The 16,519-nt window shown below is 41.3% G+C and overlaps 1 protein-coding gene across 6 annotated transcripts in view; it reads right to left on the bottom strand.

Moving 5' to 3' along the window:
* The window catches only part of UBAP2 (ubiquitin associated protein 2), a 112,030-nt gene extending 98,054 nt beyond the window's left edge, over positions 1 to 13,976 (bottom strand). For 5 of the 6 annotated variants that reach the window (XM_058695095.1, XM_058695099.1, XM_058695096.1 and 2 more), the window contains exon 1: positions 13,846 to 13,976. The gene's annotated coding sequence lies outside the window, so the exon portion shown is untranslated. The remainder of the gene's footprint in view (positions 1 to 13,845) is intronic. The other variant, XM_058695100.1, reaches the window with a different exon arrangement.
* Positions 13,977 to 16,519: the final 2,543 nt, after the last annotated feature.

The raw sequence follows: 16,519 nt of genomic DNA, 5'->3' as shown, positions 1-16,519 counted from the left end.
AACTGATTTATACAAGTTCAGTAGATCCATTATGAAGCTAGTCCACAACAGTAATACCATCTCTAGCTGTTACTGTAAGCCAGAAATATAAACACTGATTTAAGTACTTCAGACCCACAGTTTTTCATTACCCTTCTCCAATCTCCCTAATGAATCCAAGACATACTCGAGTTGTTTAAAAAAAAAAAAAAAAAAAGTGTATTTGTTTCATTGTAATGGTGACTTTATTACCATTTCACTCATGCCAAAAGCAACTTTTTTTTTTTTTAATTTTTTTTTTTTTAACGTTTATTTATTTTTGGGACAGAGAGAAACACAGCATGAACGGGGGAGGGGCAGACAGAGAGGGAGACACAGAATCGGAAGCAGGCTCCAGGCTCTGAGCCATCAGCCCAGAGCCCGACGCGGGGCTCGAACTCACGGACCGCGAGATCGTGACCTGAGCTGAAGTCGGACGCTCAACCGACTGAGCCACCCAGGCGCCCCCAAAAGCAACTTTTTAAAAAATGTCAGTTACATGAACAATGTATCTATCAAAACACAGATGTTTTGATTCAAATGTTAACACATCTGACACACACTAGGCTTGGTTTTCATTCATATACCAAAAATAAAATTCCTTAATAAGGAAATCTCCTACCACTACTATTGAGAAAGTATTCCCTACCTTTTTCCTTCTGACAAGTATGTGTTTAAAAACCGGCTCAACTATTCTCCACATCCACATTAATCTCAAGAACAAAGGGTTACAAAAATTACCCTCCAACACTCTGGGAAACTGCATGTTCTACCAGGTAAGCAATGACTACTTAAACTGTGTATCTCAAAAAGGATACACACTAACTGACTCCAGTTCCTCACCAAACATCTCCTTAACTTGTAGTCTGGTTTCTATCACTATTACTCCAACATTAAGAAAAATACTATTTCCCAGGTCACCACTGAATTAACTGTCAAATCTTTTTTCTATTCTCATTCTTTCACCGGTCTCTGGCATTCAACACATTTCATAATTTTATTCCTGTGGCTTTTCAGACACCACATCCTGGTTCTTTTTTCCCCCCTCAAATCCTTAGCAGCATCACATCCTTCCCCAAGCCCTGACATGTAAAAAATTTCAATTCTTGAGCACACTCTCCCTTCCCCCAGAAATTTTATGCTCTACTGGCATCAATAATTACCTCCAACTTCAAAGCAAAAGACCTCATGTCTCTCCAAAGATTCAGCCCACATCTAACTGCCTACTAGGTATCTAACCTATAAAGAAATTCATCCAAATGCATCTCATTCGAAGACTTGCACAATTTTCCAAGTGACCAATATTTTTCAGTGTTCCAGAGCTCAAAACTTTAATTTTTTTCAATGTTTATTCATTTTTGAGAGAGAGAGAGAGAGAGAGAGAGAACGAACAGAGGAGGAGCAGAGAGAGAGGGAGACAGAATCAGAAGCAGGCTCCAGGCTCTGAGCTGTCAGCACAGAGCCCGACGCGGGGCTCCAACTCACAAGCCACGAGATCATGACCCGAGCCGAAGTCGGACACCCAACGGACTGCAGAGCTCAAAACTTTTAAACCATTCTTTTAACGCCACCATTTCTTTAAGGCCTATATCTATACCTTCCTTTACAATTCTGCCATCAACTTAGTATAGGTACCCGAATTAAGGGTCATTGTTTGTATTTAAAGCCTCCTCCTGTCTTCTAAGAATAAATTAGGTAGCCCAGTCTAGTACTAGTTTTGATGTCAGTGTTACATACATAACCCAGCAGTTACAAGATACCTTTATCAACTATAATATCAATAATTGCCTCCTGGTTCACTGAAACTTCATACCCTTATTTACCTGTCTGAACTAGCTTAACGGTAAAACTGATTACACAGTGATCTGTTTCATATTTCAGAATACCACTAAAATCCATCATCTTCTGTTCACAAATCAACTCCTTGATAAAATACAAGCTCTTTATTCCTTTCTGATCCATACACTTTGGTCAAAATGGCCTTGCAATTCTCCCAAATTGCACCTACTTTTTTGCCTCCACCTTCCATTGTCATGGTTTCTCAACATCATACCGTTTCTTATTTTCTGTCCCTCAGCATAAACAGCAATTACTCTCTACTTGATGTCCACAACTCCACAGCATTTTAGGGCCACTTAACAATATATTAAACAGCCCTACTTGACAGTAGTTTGAGTTCTTAAGTGTAATTTTCATGCAACCGCATGGCTTTCTTCCAACTGTTTTCACAGTGTGCTATCAATTGCCACTTCTCAGTGTTATGTGCCTGACCTCCTCCTAAAATGCACCTAAAATTGGCAGAGGGCTTAGAGATCAGCTCACCTTGCTGACTAGAACAGCTAGTAAAATCAGAATGAAAAATGAAAGCAAAGGCAGTTTTAAACTACAGAAATCAAATCTAAATATCTCACTAAACGCCAACATATAAAAGCAGAAGTGGGGCACATGGCTAGCTCAGTTGGTAGAGTATATGATGCTTGATCTTGGGGATGTGAGTTCAAGCCCCATGCTACGCATAAAGTTTACATAATTAATTAGATAAGTAAATAAATAAGATAGATAAAAGTGAAATGGAGCCTAGCGGAACCAGACTCAGGAGTTCAAGGACCACACCTACATCTTCATCCTCTTATTCCCCATCCAGTGCAAAATCCCAGGTTTATGCACCACAAATGTGGACACTGACTTATCATCTAGCACTTGGCTACAATCCCTGAGAGCATTATTTCAGACAGGTACAGTAGTACAGTATTTGTGATTAAGATTTGGAAGTCACACAGACCTGCACTCTACAAATTACATGATTAAGTAACCTTGACCCACTACTTTACTCTTTCTCAAACCTGGAAGGAGCACCAAACAAAATAATGTACCTCAAATGCTTAGTCTAGATCCTAATAGCTACCACAAATAATAACTATATTATTAACGAACATTGGCCACTTCTGTTTCTGATTTAATTTCAAAATACTTCCTATTTATTCAAAACTATTCAAATAATTTTGCTGAGTTACAGAAAATATCATAAAGTTCACCCTTTTTAAGTGTAAAATTCAATGACTTTTAGTATTTACCAACTGCACAACTATCACTGCAGGCCAACTATCACTCCAATAAAACCCTTTGCGACACTGGTCATTTCTTTCTCCCACAGATCGCTAGATTGTCAGAATATATGAACTGGTTCATGGTATGCTATATATCCCATTACAGCTGGGATCTTTTGGTAAAGCAAGATAAACATTAGAACAATTAAACAGCTCAAAATGCCTTAAAAAAAAAAAAAAAGACTCGGGGTGCCTGGGTGGCTCAGTCAGTTAAGCGTCCGACTTTGGCTCAGGTCATGATCTCACAGTTTGTGAGTTGGAGCCCTGCTTCCAATTCTGTCTCTCGCTCTCTCTCTGCCCCTCCCCTGCTTGCAGTCTACATCTCTAAAAAATAAACACTAAAAAAAAATTAAAAATAAATTTACAAACTCTTCTATGGTAAATAATTGTAAATGGCCTATATTAACAAGGTTTTTATTGCTGTAACCACCATCTGGATTGTTCTGTAATATACAAGGGTATTCTCCCACCATTACCTTAGTACTCCCAATCACAAGGAATTAAAAAGATAGTAAATAAACTGAAGTACCAGAGCTAAGAATTCTGAAGAGGTCATATGGTCTCCAGCCATTCAAAGAAGGGTTTCATCAACTCATTGATATACCAAGAAACTTTTAATCACAATAAAATGAAATCTTGAGGGAAAAACTTAAACATTCAGTATGTTACTATGAAAAGCAAACCCAAAGAAAATGTTTAATGTGACTAACTTATATCAAAAATAACTTAGTTTCTCTTGCGGCACCTGGCTGGCTAAGTCCATAGAGCGTGAGACTTTTGATCTTGTGGTTGTGAGTTCGAGCCCCATATACTGGGTGTAGAGATTACTTAAAAATAAAAAAAATTAATAAATTTAACAAACAGAATAACTTAAATTTCCTTTACTAGCTGCTGCAAATAAACTACCAATCAAGGCCAAACAAAAGATACAATAACATAGTAATCAAAATAGCAAATTATAATAAAACTGAATTATAAACATTAAATTCTCTTGGGGTGCCTGGGTGGCTCGGTTGGTTAAGCGTCCGACTTCGGCTCAGGTCATGATCTCACGGTCCGTGGGTTCGAGCCCAGCATCGGGCTCTGTGCTGACAGCTCAGAGCCTGGAGCCTGTTTCAGATTCTGTGTCTCCCTCTCTCTGTGACCCTCGCCCGTTCATGCTCTGTCTCTCTCTGTCTCAAAAATAAATAAACGTTAAAAAAAAAATTTTTAATTCTCAGTTTGTTTTGTTTTTTACATTTCAAAGATTTTTTTTTATGTAATCTCTACACTCAGCGTGGGGCTTGAATTCACAACCCTGAGATCAAGAGTGGCAAGCTCCATCAACTGAGCCAGGCAGATGCCCCTAAAATTCTAAGTGTCTTAACAAAAGAGACAATTGTAACTATAGGAATTTGTCTACTATTGATCCTATAGGAAGAATACAGGAAAAATAAGTCTCAGTTTCCCACTGGTTCAAGGAAGCCTCTCTAATATCCAGACTCAAATGACAATGCTTTGCTGTCACTCCCAAAAGGATTCTGGCTCCTAACTGCATTGTTCTATTTCAGTCTTCCCATCAGAATGCAAGCACCTAGAAAACAGGAACAGTGCATTATTCTTCTGTATCCCCAACACTTAACAGTTGCTGACAAGTAGCAACATTCAATCTAAGTGAAAACCTGTATAGTAGCACATATCATTAACAACAGCAACAAGAACTATTACTCAGGCCTAATCTGGGTTAACCTACATTCTGAGCATTTCACAGAAGTAAAATGCCGTAAGAATTTACTATCTGAAGTTTTTATTTATGTAAGCGTTTACCCTTATTCCCACGCATCAAAAAGACTTTTCATCACTGTTTCAAAAAATCTGAAGTCTGCACAGATTAGCAAGATACATAGAACATTTTTAGTCTTTCTATCAGCCCAATAAAGTTACACTTATCCTACAATAAATTGCAATTTACTTAACACTAGCAAGAATTATCTAAACTAGGGGCGCCTGGGTGACTCAGTCCATTGAATGCCCAACTCTTGATTTTGCCTCAGGTTATGATCCCTGGGTCATGGTATCAAGCCCTGAGGCAGGCGGGGGCTGGGCACCAAGCCTGCTTAAGATTCTTTCTCTCCCAAGGGGCGCCTGAGTGGCTCAGTTGGTTGAGCATCTGACTTCGGCTCAGGTCACAATCTCAGGGTTCATGAGTTCAGCCCCACATTCGGCTCTCAGTGAAGAGCCCTCTTCTGAATCCTTTATCCTCTTCTCTCTCTGCCCCTCCCCCACTCGTGCTCATGCACTCTCAAAAATAAATATTAAAAAAAAGATTCTCTTCCTGTGCCCCTCTCCCACCCGCACTCATGCTCTAAAAATAAACCTTTCCTTAAAAAAATAAAAAATAGGGGCGCCTGGGTGGCGCAGTCGGTTAAGCGTCCGACATCAGCCAGGTCACGATCTCGCGGTCCGTGAGTTCGAGCCCCGCGTCAGGCTCTGGGCTGATGGCTCGGAGCCTGGGGCCTGTTTCCGATTCTGTGTCTCCCTCTCTCTCTGCCCCTCCCCCGTTCATGCTCTGTCTCTCTCTGTCCCAAAAATAAATAAAAAACGTTGAAAAAAAAAAATTTAAAAAAAAAAAAAAAAAAAAAAAAAAAATAAAAACAAAAGAATTATCTAACCTAAGTAACAGTAGTTATCTTGCTTATCAGATGTGACTGGCCATTATGCCTGATAATGAACAAAATAATTGCTTAAGTGGATTGTCATTATTCTACTTCAATACATATATAAAGCAAAAACTGAGTTAGAAAAGATTTTGTGAACTGGGAAATCTAAATATGAATTTTTATCAGATATTATTAGGATTACTCTTTATATATATTATTAAATATTCATTTCCTAGGTATGATTATATTACTATGATTATTTGTAAGAGAATCTCTTTATTGTAAAGAGATATTTGCTTAGGAGGGGCACCTGGGTGGCTCAGTTAAGCATTAAACTCTGGTCATGATCTCAGTTTGTGAGTTGGAGCCCCACATTTGGCTCTGTACTGGTTACAGCAGAGCCCGCTTTGGATCCTGTCTCCCTGTCTCTCTGCCCCTGCCCCGCGCATGCACTTTCTTTCTCAAAAATAAATAAATACTTGGGGCATCTGGGTGGCTCAGTCGGTTAAGCGTTCGATTCTTCATCTTGGCTCAAGTCATGATCTCATGGTTCATGAGATCAAGCCCTACGCTGAGCTCCCCACGGTGCCAACACAGCACCTGCTTGGGATTTCTCTGCCCCTCCCCCCCCCCAAAATAAATAAACTTAAAGAAGTAAACATTTAAAAAAAGAAAGAGACATTTGCTTAGGAAATACTCAAGCATAAACGTCACGATGTTTCACCTTACTTTCAAATCAGCCTCAAAAGATGTACAAGGTAGAGAAAAAAGTCAATGTAGCAAAATATTAAGTACTGACTCCAAGTCAAAGGTATACTATGCTCTGGGGCGCCTAGGTGGCTCAGTTGGTTGGGTGTCCAACTTCAGCTCAGGTAGTGATCTCTCAGTTTGTGAGTTCAAGCCACACGTAGGGCTCTGTGCTGACAGCTCAGAGCCTGGAGCCTGCTTCAGATTCTGTGCCTCTCTCTCTCTCTCTCTGCCCCTCCCCAACTCGTGCTCTCTCACCTCAGGTCATAATCTCAGGGTTTTGTGGGCTCAAGTCCCATGTCAGGCCCCACTGCTTGGGATTCTCAGCCTCCCCCTCTCTCTCTCTGGCCCTCCCCCACTCATGCTGTCTCTCTCAAAATAAATAAATAAACTTAAAAAAAAAAAAAAAAGCTGAAGGAAACCAAACAGAAGAATGAAAACTACAAAAAGGTCAGAAAAACAGTAACGACCAGGCATGTAGAAGACTTTGATGGCAGAAATATATACAAAATATCCTCAATTATAATTAGCATTGACAGTTCCCACGCTCCAGTTAAAAGAGAAATCTGCAGGATATATTAGCAAAGCAAAATCCAGCTGTGTGATGTTCATAAAAGATGTATCTAAAACATACCACTAGAATTGCCTAATGCATTTAAAAATTAAAGCAGTATCAAATGTAAGTAACGATGTGGAATTCTTATCAATTCAGTCTTGGGAATTAAATTCTGATATCTAAGATATCCATTATATGTATGCATTAAGCATCTTCCTGAGGCTTCTTGGCATCAGACGTTTAACATCCTCAAGAGAACTGAAAAAATAATCACACAATTTTCTGTGTTCTGTAGTTGAGGTGAAGAGCCTAATAAAAAAATGACCATACAACACAGTTTGAGATCACCTAGTAAAGTTACACATACTCCACACAACCCAAAACTCCACTCCCAATTACACAGTCTTGAGAAATCTGTTTATTTTAGGGGGAGGGCTGGGTTGTACAAATGTTCACAGAGAGAAGTAAAATTTCTAATCATAAAAAAATGGAAATGACACAAACATTCATCACAATAGAGTAAGATGTGGCATATCTTTTTTTTTTTCATGTTTACTTATTTATTTTGAGAGACAAGAGCCAGCAAGGGAGGGGCAGAGAGGGAGAGAGAGAATCCTAAGCAGACTGGCCACAATCAGGGCAGAGCCCAAGGCTGGGCTTCAGGCTTGATCTCAGGAAATGTGGTATCATGGCCTGAACCCGAAATCAAGAGTCTGACACAACTCACTCAGTCACCCAGGACCCCCAGATGTGGCACATCCTTACAGTGGAGTACCATACTACTGAAAATTATCAAATTGGTAAAAACCAATATGAATGAATCTAAAACATGTAAGAGAAAAAGTATCAGAATCTCATAAATTCCACTTAACTCAAGATTGATGGGACACCTGACTGGCTCAGTTGGTAGAGCATGGGACACTCGATCTCAGGGTCCTGAGTTCAAGCCCCATGTCAGGGGGTATAGTTTACTATGAATTAATGAATAAATGAATGAATGGAGCAAGCTTGAAAATGGGCAACAATAGACCATGTATTAGTTATGGATTATATGGAATAAAAATTATTCTAAAAAATAAACAACAACAACAAAGTAGAATAATGGATACCTCTGGGAAAGAGGGAAAGGAATGCCTTGGGAGATGACAGGCTTTCAGGTAACAATGCCCTATTTCGTGGGTAGTCATTTTATTTTTGTTTTTGAAAACTCTACATGTGTTTTTATATCTCATATACCTTGTCCAATATGTATCTTTTATTTCTCAATAAAAATCATTAAGTATAAAAGTATTATTCCAGGGGCACCTGGGTGACTCAGTCAGTTAAGCTTCCAACTCTTGATTTAGGCTCAGGTCATAATCTCATGGTTCAGGCTCTATCCTGACAGTGGGGAGCCTGCTTGGGATTCTGTCTCCCTCTCTCTCTGCCACTTCACTGCTCACAATTTTTCTCTCAAATATAAATAAAAATATTTTTTAGAGGCGCCTAGATGGCTCAGTTGGTTGAGTGTCCAACTTTGGCTCAGGTCATAATCTCATGATTTGTGAGTCAGACTCTGTCAGACTCTGTGCTGACAGGTCAGAGCGTGGAGCCTGCTTCTGATTCTATATCTCCCTCTCTGCCCCTCACTCCCCTCAGAAATAAAATTTTTAAAAATTAAAAATAAAAATATTTATTTATTTATTTATTTATTTATTTTATTTTTTTTTTTTTTAATTTTTGGGACAGAGAGAGACAGAGCATGAACGGGGGAGGGGCAGAGAGAGAGGGAGACACAGAATCGGAAACAGGCTCCAGGCTCCGAGCCATCAGCCCAGAGCCTGACGCGGGGCTCGAACTCACGGACCGCGAGACCGTGACCTGGCTGAAGTCGGACGCTTAACCGACTGCGCCACCCAGGCGCCCCAAAAATAAAAATATTTAAAAAGCATTATTCCACTTTAAGTATGTATTACTTAACATAAAGAAAAAAAGGATTTATAATGAAATGTTAAACCATGATTAAGTCCTTTTTATCTTTTTTTTTTTTTAAGTAATCTGAACCCAACGTGAGGCTCGAACTCACAACTCTGAGATCAAGAATTGCATGCTCTTCCAACTGAGTCAGCCAGGCGCCCCATAATTTTTATCTTTTAATTTTCTCAAATTTTCTAAAATGTATTTTCTTAGTCTGATCCTGAAACATTCTGTAAGATGAAATTTTGAGAAAAGAGGAGGAAAAAAATTAATTTGGGTCTAAAAATTATGTATTAGGCTTATCAAATCAATCCTAAAGGTAGTCTTTTTTTTTTCCCCTAAACCCTGTTTCAGCTAAACCTGTATTTTTTTAAGCCCACTTTACTCTCTTGTTTAATGATTTGGCAATGCTAAACACCGTTATCAAATGAAAAATCCCACGCTTCAAAGAGCACACATTCCAGCCAGGTAGACACACAATACAGGTAGCACTATACACCTTGCCCAAGCCCATGAGGTTGTTAAGATATTTTAGGTTTTCATCTGCCTAACCTGGAAAGCAGCATGTTATGGTGCCAAGAACAGTCAGTCAGAAGGCCTACAACCTCCTCAGTTGAGACTGAGTGTTCAGAGTGTTTTTGTATGGGGATGAAAGGGCACAAGGAGGCAGAAAAAGTAAAATGGAGAGAAAACACAGGGAAGAGAAATAAAAGAGGGAGTGGAGAGAATTAAAAGACACAGGGAGAAAAACACCATCAACAAGAAGCAACTCCGAGCTTCCACAAGTCTTCACACAATATCTAGGACTGATCTGATCAGAAATTAAGACTACATGTAAAAAAAATGAGTAAAGAGTAACATTGTTAAGTATTATTGGACTGTGTGCATACACTATAACTTTAAATGAGATAGTTCCTATGTGATATTTTACTTAACAAGTTAATAATAACACTACACCAATAGCAAGAAACAAAGTTACAGCAACAGTAAGCTTGGAACTAAATCCAAATGAAATTCCCTCCTCTTTAAATCCTTAAAAATCTTTAAAATGAATTTTAAGTTTGAGACCCAATCAAATACATGTTCCATTACTTTTCATATTCCGAATGAAGAAAAACAGAGCTACATATTCCTAACAACTTTTCAAAGAACCCCATGTCGTTTTATTTATTTATTTATTTATTTTTAATTTTTTTTTCAACGTTTTTTATTTATTTTTGGGCCAGAGAGAGACAGAGCATGAACGGGGGAGGGGCAGAGAGAGAGGGAGACACAGAATCGGAAACAGGCTCCAGGCTCTGAGCCATCAGCCCAGAGCCTGACGCGGGGCTCGAACTCACGGACCGCGAGATCGTGACGTGGCTGAAGTCGGAAGCTTAACCGACGGCGCCACCCAGGCGCCCCCCCATGTCGTTTTAAATGAAACACCTACTCCTTTATCCAAGTCCGGTTTCATAAATTAACTCCATGGGGCTTAAACTCCCAATCCCGAGATCAAGAGTGGCATACTCCACCAACTGAGCCAGCCAGGCATCCCTAATTTACTTTCTTTAAAAAGAATCCAGGACATGGGCTCCAGGGTGGCTCAACTGGCTAAGTGTCCTACTCTTTTTTTTTTTTTTAATGTTTTTTATTTATTTTTGAGAGAGAGCATGAACAGGGGAGGGACAGAGACTGGGGGGAGGGGGTAAGGATCCAAAGTGGGCTCTGTGCTGACAGCAGCAAGCCCGATGCAGGGTTCAACCTCATGAACCACGACCTGAGCCAAAGTCAGAGGCTCGAGCATGGAGCCTGCTTGGGATTCTCTCAGTCCCTCTCTCTCTGACCTCCCTCTTCTCTCGTACGTGCACTGCTCTCTCAAAATAAATTAATAAAAATCTCTCTCTACCCCTCCCCAACTCTCTCAAATTAAAAAACACAATATATAAGGGGCGCCTGAGTGTCTCAATCAGTTAAGCTTCCAACTCGTGGTATTGGTCAGGTAGTATCTCAGGATTTGTGAGATCAAGCCCTGCATGGGGTTCTGTGCTGACAGCGCAGAGCTTGCTTGGGATTCTCTCTCTCCTCTCTCTCTCTCTCTCTCTCTCTCTCTCTGCCCCTCCTTCGTGTGCATGCTCTCTCTCAAAATAAACATTAAAACAATGTTTTAAATATACATATATAAGAAAAAATACAGGACATGCAGCATCTTTGAGAGAAACACTGTAAAGAAATCTAAAAAAAAAAAAAAAAACAAGGTAGAAAATATCAATATATGCAGTCTGTGTATCTGTAAAAACAAACCTGTTAAATTTGATTCTTGGACTTTAGAATGAAAAAAGGATTTCATTCCTAAATATTCGACAGTTGGGTCAAAATTATTCAAAACCAGCTACAGGCTTATATGGTTGATATTTTCTGTAAGTCTTCCCTCTCTTTGCCTTCCTTCACGTTACATCTCCAATCTCCTTTGGGGCAGAGGTAGGGGGAGACAACTGCTTCCAAGACCTATCAGTGATCCACACCATCTTACCAGTCAACACCACCAGTACAATACGCCCCACTTTTAAAGGGCATTCCATTTACTCAAATTAATTAAGGGCTAACGGGTATTTGCTGACCTCGTAAAGATTAATAAACAAAATAAGACAGATTTAACAACAGGAACTTCACAGTCTGTGAATTCATGCAGGCTCCTTTTGAGCAGGCATTTGCTTACACCAAAAAAAAAGTGCCTAATAACAACAAAAACTTAATCATTTTTAAAAAGGACTGGAGGATCAATACTTGAAGACTAATACTTTCAAAGAAAACGCTCCACTTCAGACCAGTTCAAAACTTCAAGATTGGTTTATACCCCTCTACATACAGTATATGATTAAAGGAGTAGAGAAAGCAACCAGTTCCCACTATAATTAACCCACAGGGCATAAGGCATATTGAAATTAACCCATTCTTCTCCATGTTCTCCTACCATTTCTCCCTCAACAATAAGTCACTAACACTGACACCGCTGTTGAGCACTGCATAGGCTGCATCAGTTACCAGGAAAGGGAAGCAGAGTTGTTATTGTTGTTCTAGCCTTGTTCTAAGGCAGCTCCATGTGACTGCTGCCAGTCCAGCCCACATTTAAAGACAGAGGCCAGAGGAAACCAGAACGGCAGGAAATAGGCAGGAGAGGCAATTACCACAACCTTTTCCCATGGCCTCATTGCTATGCCACCACTTCCAGCCATATTTCAATTGTAACAGAAACCCCCCCTCTCTGAATTAATTTGTGAGGGTCAGAAGCAACAAGGAAGCAAACAATGAAAATCACAGCTGTGGAAAACAAGCAGGACAGTGGCGGGGGAAATTTTCATCACACATGTGAACTAGGCATAGAAAACAAAAATCAGATGGAACATATGGGAAGTAAGCAGAAGAGTAGAGTGGGAAACTAATCACTTCTGCCTAATAAGAGAAGTGTTCACAGCAATGGGAGGATGATAGCTTGAGCCCTGCAGGCAGGTAAGAGATATTGGTGAACAGGACAACTCTATCCTCTCCATAGAGGGGAATTTATTCCCTTTCCTGAAACAGATAGGTATCATCCCAATCTAGGCACCTAACACCTAGGATACAGGAGAGCTTCCTTCCATCTCCATTAGACAAACTGACACTAAAAATTAGTATATACAATTCGTGACAAAAAGTGAGGAACACACTAACTACTGACATAACTCTTGGTTTAAAGAGGTATACCACAATTGAAGAGAAAATAATAAAGGCCTGGGTTCACCCAAAAAGTTAATTGTATATGCCCTTCAAATAAAAGATGATGTTTGGATACCTTATAAAGACCTTCAAAAGCTCTCAACTGTTAGGACACACAGGGGCTAAAGACAATAAGCCTAAATACAGACAGACCATATATATCAAATAGGAGTATAAACCAATATCCAACAGAGGAAGTAGTAAACTACAAGATTATTTCAAACAGAAAATAACAGGAATGATGACAGGATTAACTCCTACAGAGAACAGAATATGAGACCAGAGTGGTAGGTCTTGAGATGCCTGGGCAAATAATCAGATTGAAAACCGAGGGGAAAAGGTGGAAAAGCCAAGTGGGAAACGTGATTCAGAGGCAAAGAAGACATATAATACACTAAAGAAAGAATAACATTTTAAATACGTACTACAATAAAGCTTCAGTTTACAATGCGTTCTCATAACTACATTTAAAAAAAAAAAAAAAAAACTCTGATACAACCAGGCTCGAGGAACCGAGACTGAGGAGGAAAACTGAGTCCCCAGAGTCTAACACCAAAACCTTCCAGAATGCAAAAGGGTAGAACCTAACTATCCCTCCGAGTATGCCAGGAAAGGCTACAGAGCGCAGAAGTTGGGGTTTAAGATGTCTAGTCCCAAGACAAGTGACAGGCGTGAAAACGGAAAGGTGGTCTGTGGTCAGGATGGGGACCATCAGCGTTGAGCGGGAGCTCCAGCGGACAGGCAGGGAGGGAGAGGTGGGAGAAAAACCACACCCTCCAGGGCAGAAACCCGAAGTGGGGGGAGGGGAAGGCGCCCCCTGGGGTTGGGTGGGGCCAGGCCGACTAGGACAGGGGTAGGCAAGAAGCAGCACAGGACGACCACGGGCGAGAAGGAAGGAAGGCGTCCGGGCCTGGGCATACTGAGGACGCAAGAAGCTGGCGAGGGAAGCTTGGCCCGGTCTTCATGAGTGGGCGCTGGGGCAGTACGAAGAGGGTTAGGAGAAAGAAGAGCTGAACCAGGACGAGAGAGCGCACGCTGCCACGCTCAGGGCTCTGGAACAGGGAAGGAAAAAGAGGGTGCCAATTACCGCTGCTGTTCTCGCTGGACTCGGGACCAGCTGCCGCCGCCACCGCCGCTCGTTACCTGCCAATGTGCCTCTTACAAAGCGGCGGCGGCGGCAGAGGCGGCCCGGCCCGTCACGTGACCTCCGCGTCACGAGGGAAGGAGGAGCCACCACACGTAGCTAGCGCGCCGCTCATCAGCCCGCCCACAGAGCGCGTTGCTTCGCCTAGCCTCCCCCAAGCCTAGTAGGAGAGGCCAACAGCGCCGCGGCGGAGGCAGGCACGGGAAGGAATAAGGGAAATTTTATAGGATTTATCGTACTCGGAGTTGTCAAGAGGGTACTACATACCGCACCCAAGATGCCAATAACTGCAGCGTGTAGTCGCGGTGTGATGATCTCACAAGACACCAGGAGTCGCTCCCCTGCGACCGCCTTCCTCCCATCACGTGATGTGGGCCAACCACTCAAAGCAGGCCTAGCTTCCCAAACCCTGGGAATACTCTTCCTAGACCTCCGCACAGCAGAGGTATTCGCCACCGCCCCGTTTCCCTCGCGAGTTCATAGACCATGCGTTTATGACTTAGTGCTGAGGGAAGGTGGAGGCGGGAAACGGTCAGCGCTGGCTTCCGAGACTAACACCAGTCGGCACCGCTTGCCAGGTAGCTGAGCGTGGTTCCTGCTGGGAGATGTAGTCCCGGCCGGGGGGGTGGGGTTCCACTACCACGTTCCCGGGCTTGCGCTCCGCCCCGCCCCCTGCGCGGGAAAACGCCAACGGCTAGCTAAGGTACACCAGTGGTGGAGGAAGCTTCAAAAGGAACTTTAACAGAGCGGGAGGGCTTCGTGGATAATATGTTGTTAAATGCGAGGGTGGAATTCTGCAGTACGAAGCTTCTTCTATGTAAATTAAGTAATGTTTATTGATCGATTACTTCATGTCAGTGGTCTATACAACCATTTTTACTAAATCTTATGATCAACACTTCGAAGTAGGGATTGCAGCTGGTAAAGAAAGGCTTAGAGGACTCCCTGGCTGGCTCACTTGGTAGAGCATGCGACTCTTGATCTTGGTGTTGTGAATTGGAGTCCCAGGTTGATTGTAGAAATTATTTTAAGATTAAAATACTTTAAAAAAAAGGGGCGCCTGGGTGGCGCAGTCGGTTAAGCGTCCGACTTCAGCCAGGTCACGATCTCGCGCTCCGTGAGTTCGAGCCCCGCGTCAGGCTCTGGGCTGATGGCTCGGAGCCTGGAGCCTGTTTCCGATTCTGTGTCTCCCTCCCTCTCTGCTCCTCCCCCGTTCATGTTCTGTCTCTCTCTGTCCCAAAAATAAATAAAAAACGTTGAAAAAAAAATTTTTTTTTAATACTTTAAAAAAAAAAAAGGAAGAAAGAAAAGAAAGGCTTAGAGGTTCAGAAAGAAAGAAAAAGAAAGCAAGAAAGAGAAAAAGGAAGGAAGGAGAAAGAAAAAGGCTTAGAGGTTCAGGTGTTTCTGGCTGAAGAGACAAACCACATTTTCTGTCTCCAAGCAATGAATAACCCCTTCCTCTCAAAAAGATCTAACTCCAAGAATTAAGAACAAGGGGGATAATGCTTTATACTTGTAGCATAGTGTTTCAGAGTTTAAAGTATTTGCTCGTTGACTGACCTATTTGATCCTCAAAGGCAGTATCCCAGGCAAGTTAGGTACATGGACTTTGGAATACAGCAGGTCTTACATTAATTTGAGCTTTCCTTTGTGATAACACCACTTCACCACGTGGTGAAAATTAAATGAGATCATGTAAAGTACCTGTTTGGCATGTAAACCCTCAATAATCAGTAGTAATTATTTTCACACCTGGTATGTACCCTTTGGGCACAACAGATATAAAAGTAAGGTGGGAAGGAAATTAGCATATACTGATCTTTGTGCAGGGCACTGTACTATTTACTAACATGCTAGTTACTAATAGACTGTTGTAGGTTAAATTGATGAATAACAATTGAAACCTTAATAGTCCTGCTCAATTCAAGAGAAGCCTTTGTTATTTATCTGAATTGATCAAAGAATGCTCAGGCTAAAACAAATAAAACTTATTATCATGACCATTCATGTGTAGATGTACCTTATCTCTCCCTTTCTGACAGTGAGCTGGAATTGTGCCAGGTCAGTTCAGTCTTCCTCCTCTTTGTATTCCTGTTTTATAGAAATGTGTGGGAGAGTCCAAGATAAAACCCTTGAGAGGCAAAGACTTAATTGAAAGAGTACAAGAAGACAATTCTGAAAGGACATATACAAACCAGATAACAGGAGCTGTCTCTGAGGAGTGGGAAGGAGGGTTTGTGATTGAGTTTGCTAGTCAAAATGGACTGTAATCTAATCTATAACGTTTTAATTTTTTTAATTAGGCTCAATGCCCAATGTGAGGCTTGAACTCACAACCCTGAGATCAAGAGTCACATGGTCCACCAACTGAGCCAGCCAGGTGCCCTTAATGTTTTAATTTTTTACATGAAGAAGGTACTGGTGTTTTAATTAAAGATAAACTTTAAGAAAAGAGAGACCAGGGCTCCTGGCTGGCTCAGTTGGAAGAGCATGTGACTCTTGATCTCAGCGTCTTGAGTTGCAGCCCCATGGTGGGTGTAGAGATTATAATCAATCAATCAATAAACACATACATTCATTAACTAACTTCCAAAAAAAAAAGAAAGAAAAAAGAGAC

This window comes from Neofelis nebulosa, chromosome 12 (assembly GCF_028018385.1).
Source record: "Neofelis nebulosa isolate mNeoNeb1 chromosome 12, mNeoNeb1.pri, whole genome shotgun sequence".
Lineage (NCBI taxonomy): Eukaryota > Metazoa > Chordata > Mammalia > Carnivora > Felidae > Neofelis > Neofelis nebulosa.
This window is presented reverse-complemented; position numbering and strand designations above follow the sequence as displayed.